The sequence below is a fragment of the Struthio camelus genome, chromosome 5, assembly GCF_040807025.1.
Source record: "Struthio camelus isolate bStrCam1 chromosome 5, bStrCam1.hap1, whole genome shotgun sequence".
NCBI lineage: Eukaryota > Metazoa > Chordata > Aves > Struthioniformes > Struthionidae > Struthio > Struthio camelus.
In genome coordinates this window covers 80654653-80664058 of record NC_090946.1, presented here as the reverse complement: position 1 = coordinate 80664058, position 9406 = coordinate 80654653, and the positions used below count along the sequence as shown (strand labels likewise).

Genomic DNA, 9406 nt, shown 5'->3' with positions numbered 1-9406 from the left:
TGTGGCCAAGAGAGCTGAGCCAAAAAATGCAAGTTTAAAGCAACTAAATTTTATGCTGTGTATACAGTTAAGTTTTGGTTTGGCTGAGACAAGCAGTTTCCATGGTTTTTGCAACTTCTGTTGTAGCAACGAACTCCGTATGAAATGGGAGGCCTCGGAAACGCGTGGTCCTCTGGTGCGTTGCAGCTGGGGATGAGGCGCGTGCGGAGCTAAGATAACACGGCGAGTTTGGGAAGGGCTGGTCACGAGGCTGGTGGTGATCGTTGTTAATAAGGGCCTGACTGCATGATCCCTGCTGGAGGCGAACATGCGTCACTCAGAGGAGAACATGCTTGGCATGGGTGAGTAAAGTCCCTGTGGTTGAGCCCGGGAAGAGTCTGACGACCTGCTTGAAGTCCGTTCCCCCCATCCCACCACCGTCCTCCAAACAACCGTGTCTGACGAGCATTGCTGCTGGGCTGGTGCCGGGACGTGGTGGGCTGGGCCCTGCATTCCTCGCTGAGGTGTCCGTCTCATTGCCATTAACACTTTTCAGCATTGCTTTAAAGTGAGGGCTGAAAAAGCCAAGCAATGTCAAGCCGTAACGCAGCGGCTGGGCTGCAGATGTGTGGGGGATGCCCACATTACTCAGCAGGATCGGTGCTTGGTTGCCTTCCCCGCCTGTCTCGTTTGCAGGTGGCCCCCAAGTCCCTGCTGTCCTCTGCTCGGGGGGACGCAGTCTGCAGTAGGGACCGGCCTTGTGACTTCTGCACAGCGCCTTGCACGTTGCACCGTGGCGTCCTCAGCAAAGCACCGTTGCGGTCTAGTCTGTGACAAAACGCAGGAGATCAGACCCGTTGCTCTCAGAAACACCATGCAGGGCCCAGTTTTCATACTGCAGTAAGTGTCAGAGGCTGTGACAGCCCCATGACGGGGAAACGTTACTGCTGCTCTCGGGCAGGAAGTCTCGGGCAGGCTCTCGCCTGCTGGCACAGGCTGCGGCCCCGCTGCCGTCGCTGCTCTGAGCCTCTCGACGTGCTTTCGTCGGGGGAACTTTGCGTGTTGGCTCGTGGGGGATATAGGAGCCGTTCCCCGCGGCCAGGGAGGGTGGCTCAGCACTCAAACGCATGCGAGAGTCTCAGGACTTAGGCAATTTGTCTTAAGGGATGTTTTCTTGTTAAATGGCATCAAGAGGCCTTTCTTGCTTGGGAATCATTCACACGAAACCGCTGTTCTTTCAAGGAACAAACCCCAGTGAACAGCAGAAAGCATCTGGCAGCTGCCGGAGAAGCTGCAAGCGCCTGTCCTTGCGTGCCTTCAGGTGCCTGCTCCTATTCCCGTTTCAGCCCGCCGTGATTTACTCCTTGTTGGCGAACGAAGCAATTTCAAACCCTATTGCTGAAACCGTGCGCTGCGTTCCTCCTCCGCGCGAGGCTGCTTTCCGGACCGGCTGACCTGCCTCACGCAAGGCAGCAGATGTTACGTAAGCCTGCCCTGGCGAGGCTCTTAGGGGAAAGAAAAAACAACAATACCCCGAACGCTGCCTGGGAAGAGAAGCCACGGAGCAGCAGATGGGCTGAGCTTCACAGAGCGCCAGGAACGCTCCCCTTTGGTCCTCTGTGGTTTCATGTCAAAACAGCGCGCTGAGGGCAGGCTGGGAAGGGGCGAAAGGATTGCACTGGAGCAAACATCTTTGCTGTGATTTATTTCCAATCCAATGTCCGGCTGGATGGGATTCCCCTCCATTTATGCAACAGCTTGTTTATTACCGTACCCAGGGCCAGTTTATAAAAAAATATCCGTTCATCAAACTAGTCATTTTTGTGACATGTCTGCAAGCAACCCACAAGCCTGGAAATAGCTCTCCACATTCCCTCTCCTGCTAGGCTTTGCAGTTTCAGCTGCAAAAGCAGTGCAATACTTTACTGAAGTTAACTCTGAAGCCAGTAGCCTGGCAAGTTTGATATAGCTTGGTGGAGGATATGCATAGGCCAGTAAAAATGGGTAAGGCTGGATGGTGGACCTGACCAGACTGAAAGCATGAGAAGAGCACAATGCTTTTGGGGTACCTTCCACCCTTTTACTTTCCCGTGGCTTTCTGCTCTCATATAGTTTTCTGCCCTGTTTATCTGTCTGCCATGCAAACATAAGGACAGTGATGTTCAGTGGACTCATTCTTAGATCTTGTGTGTGGATAGCAGCTGCTTTGGCACGATAACCACGCCGCTCGTGTGGAGCCTGGATAAAAAAGAGGGTGCAGAAAAATAGAAGATGAAACACTAAGAACATTAAAATGGCAGTAGCATGCCAGGGTAAGGCCTGTCTGACCTGGTACCTAACAAAATTGATCAAAATCAGGTTAATAGGGAAGAATGTAAGCGCAGCAAACATCTATGATTCCTCTCATTACCTGCGTAGCTCAAGGACTTCCCGATGTGGCCACATGTTCCTTCTGTGATTTAGTTATCTCTGGTGGATTTTTGTCCCATAAACTTGTCTAGCATCCTCTTGAACCCATGTAAACTTTTAGCCTCTGCAGCATCCTGTGGTGGGGAGTACAGCAAGTTTCATACATGCTGTTTGGAGAACCACCTCCTTTTGTTTGTTGTGAACGGAGCTCCCGCTTGCTTGGTTTGATGCCTGCTAGCTCTTGTGTCAGCAGAGACCAGGCACGGCCAATCCCTCCCCAGGGCGTCTGAGATTTTATAGCCTTTATCAATTGTCTCTTTTCTGTATTGAAGAACCCCATTTTACGCAGTTTCCTCGTGTGGGAGCTGTTCCAGATCTCTGATGGTTGCAGTGGATATGTTAGTGTGAGCGTGCCCTGCTGAGCAGGGTGGGAGCCTGTTGGGCTCTGTTCCCGTGCCATGCAGCCCACAGGCACAATCTGTTTTTGTCTTGTCTTGCAGCCTTATGGCACCTTGGGCAAACCGGTGGCCCCTTGAGAAGTGCCAGTCCCTTCCCCATTCTCCTTGTCTTCCCCACGGATCTGCTGACCATGCCACCCTGTCCTGCTGGTCTCTGAACTTCTCCCCCCAGTCTAACGCTGGCTCTGGGGTCTCACGTGCTCCTACCCTGCTCCACATCAGGTCTGTTCCCTGGAGTGACTTGCTTGCCAGCTTGGGCAAATTATTTCAGGAAACAAGATTTTCAGCCTAGCTCGATCTTGGAAGAACTGCACCATGTGTCAAAAGCGTCTGGCGTCTCTTTGGAGGCTGGTGTTGTCCACATGTCAGGCAACACTATTAGGATGCTGATGTGTTGTCTCAGCTTCCTATGCACTGACAAAACCTATCCTATCTCATCTCCACTTGGACTTCCACGTGAGGAGACCTGCTGCTTATTACCAGCTTGCTGCTGCTCCCCGTCCTTATGCACTTCCCAGCTCACTGTTGGTCCTCAACCTCGGCCCCATGTGCACTTTGTACCCTCCTTTCTGCCCTGAGGCTGCCGCAGCAGGAGGGTAGAGGGAATCCTGCGCTGGGACGCCACTGAGCACCCCTACCCATGCCTGCTTCCTCCTCTTCCTCCCCTATCACTTTCAACACAGACTTGAGATGAAGCTCTTCATCAGAGGCACTTGGGCAACCTGGTCCTGCAAGAAGTCAGTGCACATTTGGACCTGCATCTGCCCAGCCCTGCATTTGGTCTCACCTCAAAGATAGGTCTATGTCTTATCAATGAGATATGCATCACCTTGGAGGTTGAGACCATGACCAGCTGTTTGGGATTACATCTCCCTGCATGTACGTCTACCTGTCTGTCAGGACCTTATGTATGATTAGGGCTTGCAGAGTTCCTGAATAACAGAAGGAGATTTCAACAGCCCGCCTTTAAACTGTTAATGCATTAATTAAAAGAAGAAAAAGGAGCTGGTCCCATTAAGCTCACCATCTGTTTTAATTATCCACTAAACAGAAAGCTTTGTACACAGTATCATTGCCTAATTTAAAAGAGCTATTGGAAGATAGATGGTACAGAGATGAGCGGAGAGAAAAAAGCAGTCCTTGCTCCTATTCTACTATCATTCAGTAGCATGGTAATTAAAAGAGAACCATAAATCAACTCCTTTTCGGGCTGAGTGTAGCATTATACAGTCCCTGTCGCCTTCTGGCAGCTCTCTGAGCCCCAACCCTGCGTTGAGGTGACAGCATCAGCATACCTCACCTTGCTGGTAGCTGAGATAGAGGTGGCCTTCAAAAAGTGCAGACTTCCTAAACCCTATGAAGAGGTACTCACAGGCTGTGGCTGTGCTCTTTATTTTCAGGGGATGCATCCTGATCTTGGGGTCAGCTGAAGCCAGTCGAGCTCCGCAGATCTGCATCAGCTGGAGCGCTGGCCCGGTGAGTACATTGTAAAAATAGACCTGTGGTTCTGCAAGGATTAGCAATGTCTTGCAATCCATCTGCTTCAAAACAGAAAAAAAGAAAAATTCAAAAATCAGTGAAAGTTCTCATGCAACTTCCTGTGTCCCTCACTGTGTTGAAAGTGAAATCCTTTGCGCCCTACAGGAATTAATGAAAATCAACTGCTGTTTTCCCCTAAGTCGTGCTACAAATGACTGGCACGTCTTTGACTGATGAGCACTAGAAAAACCCCCGTGATAATTAATGCCAGCAGTGCCACAACTGCAGCAAAGCAGCCTCGTTGATGGATTTTGAGGAACTGCTAATCCTTTGTCCAGGCATGCAAGGTCACAGGGCTTGGGGAACATGTATGATTGCTTCTTGGAGCTTTTCAGGCAGAAAAGACCACACGGTAGATAGCTATGGCAGGCACCACTTGGGAGGATCAGAGCTAGCGACGGAGTCGCTGCACAGTCCTGCGTGGGCTTTGTGTGGGGAGGACGCACTATAACATGCCATTTTAAAGAGTGTCAGGGTGGTTGTTTACCAGGACAGACCTGGCTTCTCGAGAAAGACATCCGTGGGCACAAAGCCACCATGCTTGAGTTTTCTGGCAGGTTGGAGGTGGGTGGTGGGAAAGGGTTAGAAAGCAAAGCTCTCGTCTTCTCATTAATGCTTCAGCTCCTTGCAGATTTTGAAAGCTCCTCTCAGCAGCTTTGTGACTTTGAGAAGGAGTTAGGGAAATAGTGCCGGGTGGGTTAGTCAAAATGTAGCCACCATCGCGGTTCACTGGCCTATTCTACTGCCAAGGAGCCACAGCAGCAATTCCTGCACGGGATCTCGGAGTGGGAAACTTCTAAGCCCAGGTTGCTGCTCAGGTACTCAAAATCCCCTGTTGTCATCTACGCAAGATCTCCACAAAATCCACTGTTGATTGCATAATCTGCGTGCTGCCCTGGGGATCGGGAGGACGAGGGAAAGGGAAGCAGGGTTTGGAGGCCTCCTCTCTCCCTAGCATTTTGCACTGTGAATGCCACTGTTGCAGTATATGTTCTTCTGCATCACCATAAGGGCGGATAGAAATGACTTACTGTTGCTTTCTGGGAATGGTTTTGGGTCTCCTGTCCCCCGATCCATCCCTGTGGATTGGGGAAAGGCTCAGGGCTTTGGGAGGGAGGAGAGCGAGGGTGACCCCAGGCAGCTCTTTCATTGCCTTTCAGATGGCACAGAACGGGATGATTTGGCCCAGCCTCACTTTTTAAGTCTCTTTAATAAGCCATGGCAATGGATAAATGCAAGTTGAACGTCCTGCTGCAGGGCTGTGCTGGCCGCTGCTGGCTTTGATTGGGCATCTGCTCCCAGCGCGGCTTGTTTTGCTGTTCCTTTAAAGCGCATCAGTCGGGAGGGCTCTGCTGCCTCCCCAACCTGCTGTCAAATCTTCCCACTAATCTCCTGGGGGGTCTGTTTCTGGTCCGCAGGGTACGCACGTGGCCCGCCACTGACTGCGGCAGGTGCTGTGGCCAGGTGGGCCGACGGAGAGGCTGCCGAGCTCCCAGCCGCGGGACACGGCCCCTAATGTGGGGGGCCTTTCCCCGTGGCACGCTGCTCGGCGAGGAAACCCCCAGCTCCTCCCTGGAAGTGAGCTGGGACTCTGAGTTTTCAGCCCAATCCACCCCCAGGATGCACCTAACCTGCATGATGGTGTTTGGCAGCTCTCCAAATCGGGTCACTGGTTTATTCAGCAGGAGCCAATCCCAAGCCCATCTGGTTGCTCTTGGGCATGGAGCAGCCTGACAAGGGTTTAAAATCAAAATATTAGCCTTTAAAAAAGACAAGAAATTGTAACAAACTTTCTGTGAATAATAGTGGGAATTCTTCATGTTTTCTAGTTGTTTGTTTGTTTTTGTAATGCTTGTGGTATTGAAACGATATTCTTGTGCCTTCGTATACCTTTTCCAAAATCACTGCTCTTTCACATTCCCTGCAAACTTAATCTCTGGGTAAATCCTTTTGGTCTTTAAACTTTTGATCTGCACTGAGAAAACAAGATGAAGTCATTCCCAAATCCTAAAAACTGGAAAAAGTCTATCTCGTGCTGAGCACTCATGGAGTAATTCTCCAGCAAGGGGAGTTCCAAAACACAAGTGTTTGTGGGCAAAATATGACTCTCGCGATCTGCCCACGTTGGACGAGGCTATTAGTGAGTTCATGACAAGCAACACACTGGAACACAATTAGAGAAGAGCTCTGTAGTAGGCGAGAACCTCCCAACATTTTAAATGTCAGCTCAGAAACTTATTAATTGCTTGGAAAGGGCTTCTGGAGCCAAGGTAAACTTTGGGGAAATGGCATAATCTGCCAACGTGCCTTCAGACAAGCAAGGTCCTGGGAGATCCCTCTCTGCTTGGACACACGGGTTTAAGCCCTGACTGCTGGGTGGAATGACTCCTCTTTAACACTGCTGTGATGGATGATTTCTGTCATGCACTGGAAGTGAAGTATCTGATGAGTTACTGATTGGCTGGCATGTTTATAGAGCAATTTTCCTGGCAGAAAGTGCTGGTTTCATCAAAACCGAGCTATTTTGCAGAAACATGGCTGACCCTCCTTCCAAGGGCAGATTTTGACTTTTTCTTTAGAAATAAACTTGCCTCTCAATGACAAGACACTTTTTCCTTTTTTTAATCAGAACTGGAACAAAAGATTCAAATCTATCCGGAATCCAATTCCTCTTTGGAAATTTGTTTCCTGGGAAATTTCAAAATGTTTTCTTTCCTTTCTGCTCCAGAATGCAAACAAGTTTGCAAGCATGGAGGGGTCCTGTCAGCACGTTCCCAGCAGTCCTGGCAAGCGACAGCTCCTAACGCCCAACAGCAAAGTTTCTAAAAGACGGACGAGAGCCCTTCCCGTGAAACAGTTCATCTATGCAAAACTTGAATGAGCTCCTACTAGCACTCAATCCATGCACACCCTCTCTTGCAAGTGATGCTTTTCAGCATGTCTTTTCCTCTCCCAGAGTTTTGTTCCAGACAAAAAGCCTCCAGGCACAGGGCTGGTGGTAGTCCTTTAGCTATGCAAAGAACAGCAAAGGAAACATGGGAAAGTTTGCCCCGGTGAAGGTACGGAGCAGAAATGAGGCCCTTCACGTGCTTCGAAGACATCTGGGAGGCCAGATCCCTGCTACGGGAGTCGAGGAGCTTTGCGACCTTACGGGGAGTTACTGGCCAAATTTCCAGAAAAAAAGGGTCAATAAAAGCCAGCCAACCTGCTTCGTGTACAGCAGGAGCCGGGCAGGAAGGGATGACAGGGAAGGCGACTAGGGGGAGAGTCTTCTCTTCCGAGGCCTTGGCACTTGAGCCTGCAGTTGTTTAGGGTCCGACCCTTGATTTTGGTGGGGAAGGTGCCTGGAGGGGTGTAGTGGGTGTGGGTCACCGAAGCACACATTTTAAGAGCCAGCTGGGATTTACACAGACTCACAGCTGAGATGATGCTTTGGAGAGCCAGCCCCGAAGCTGCTGTCGGCAGACATCAGTTTTCTGTTCCTCTCTCCCTCCTTTCCCAGCCTGTGATGGGAGTCTGGATTTTATCGCTTGGAGACAGAAATAAAGTTGAGGCAGGTGCCATTGACAGCCGTTGGCTACCGGCACGACTGATTCAGCCTGAATGTGTTTCTTGAAGGCGAGGGCATCATTTGACACCCATGTTGGGAAGCACTTGGGAGAACCAAAGGAAGGCAAAGGGCAAAGGAGCCAAAGGACACTCAAAGAGTTATGGACACTCAAGAGTTATAGCTCTTGGTATTTTATGACCATAAAGTATTTCGGCTGGGGATTTTAGTTGAATAACACATCTTGTCTTTTAACCGCAGAGGCAGACGCTCCGAGGCAGCTCCAGCAGCTCCCGAGAGGCACATCAGGGCTCAGCCTGCTCCGTTCTGCGGCGCACAAACACGTCGAGGGCAGGCGGTGTGACAAACTCAGCCTCGCGTCGCTCAAGGAGAATTAACATTTCCTCCCAGGACACGAGATGAGAGACTCTCCTCCACCGCCCCAGTTCATTAGAGGAGAACGTAACGAGATCGTTTATTGCCAGACTGACACACTGGCTCACCAGTGCAGAACCGCACATAACCCTGCTGTAGCTTTCCTTTATTTCTAGCCATTAAAGAGACTTAAAGAGTGCTACTGGCATTTATAACTGCCTGGGGTAATAACATAACACCTAGCAGGAGATACAATGATTTATATTTTCACGGGGTCATGCAAAACATCACAAATGAAACTAATGAAGTGCAGCTTTAATGGAGCATTGTGGTGAATGGTGAAAGTCAGAGATCCTCAGTGCTGGGCTCAGCAACCCACGCTTAGGGCTGGCTCCTAGAGCACCCAGAGGTCAGTACCGGCACCAAGCTGGCATTTTCTTGAAGTTCAAGCACATCCCTGTCTACCATGCCCGGCCCTCTGGACAGGTTCCGAAAGTGAGCAGTGACTTTGGTGCCCATTTGGGGGCTTAAGGGAAGTACTCGGGAGGAGGTCAGAGACCCTGGCCCACTAAACTAGTGTGGGTTGAGAGCAGCCCCTAAATCCCACCGTTTTTCTCCAAACTGCGCTTCTTGGCCATGTGTGTCTTGGGAATCTCCCAGCCTGGGGTGGGGAAGCAAACCTTAGGTTAAAGGTGTTTTGGTGTGGGCCAAGCCAAATGGCTGAATGTAATAATATAGAAAATGTAGGTGCAGTTTTCATCTTCTCTCCTTTCTCCTCTTAAGCATGTTTTCAAATTAACTCAGCTGAGTATGGGACTTATTTGCCCTGAGTTAAAAAAAAGACAGACAACTTTTTCTTTAGAAGTGTTGAAATAGGACTTTCCAGCTAGTGCAGAACTCTTTGAGACATTTAGAGTGTGCAGTTTGCCAGAACTATGGGCAGCTTGGGGTTTAGGGAATGGAATTTCTCAGGAAAAGGGAAAAAAAAAAACAAATCAAACATTGCATCAAAATCCTGTTGACAAGCTCTGCCACGGCTCAACTCTGCCTGTGGTTTGTCAGATGTTGTAGTGGGAAACCTGCTCCCAGCCTTTGTGCA

General features: G+C 50.0%; 1 long non-coding RNA gene across 1 annotated transcript; it reads left to right on the top strand.

The window, feature by feature from the left end:
* Nucleotides 1-243: 243 nt before the first annotated feature.
* Nucleotides 244-8507, top strand: LOC138067329 (uncharacterized). Its single transcript, XR_011141202.1, has 3 exons — nt 244-341; nt 4247-4322; nt 8194-8507. It is a non-coding gene; the product is annotated as an uncharacterized lncRNA (long non-coding RNA).
* Nucleotides 8508-9406: the final 899 nt, after the last annotated feature.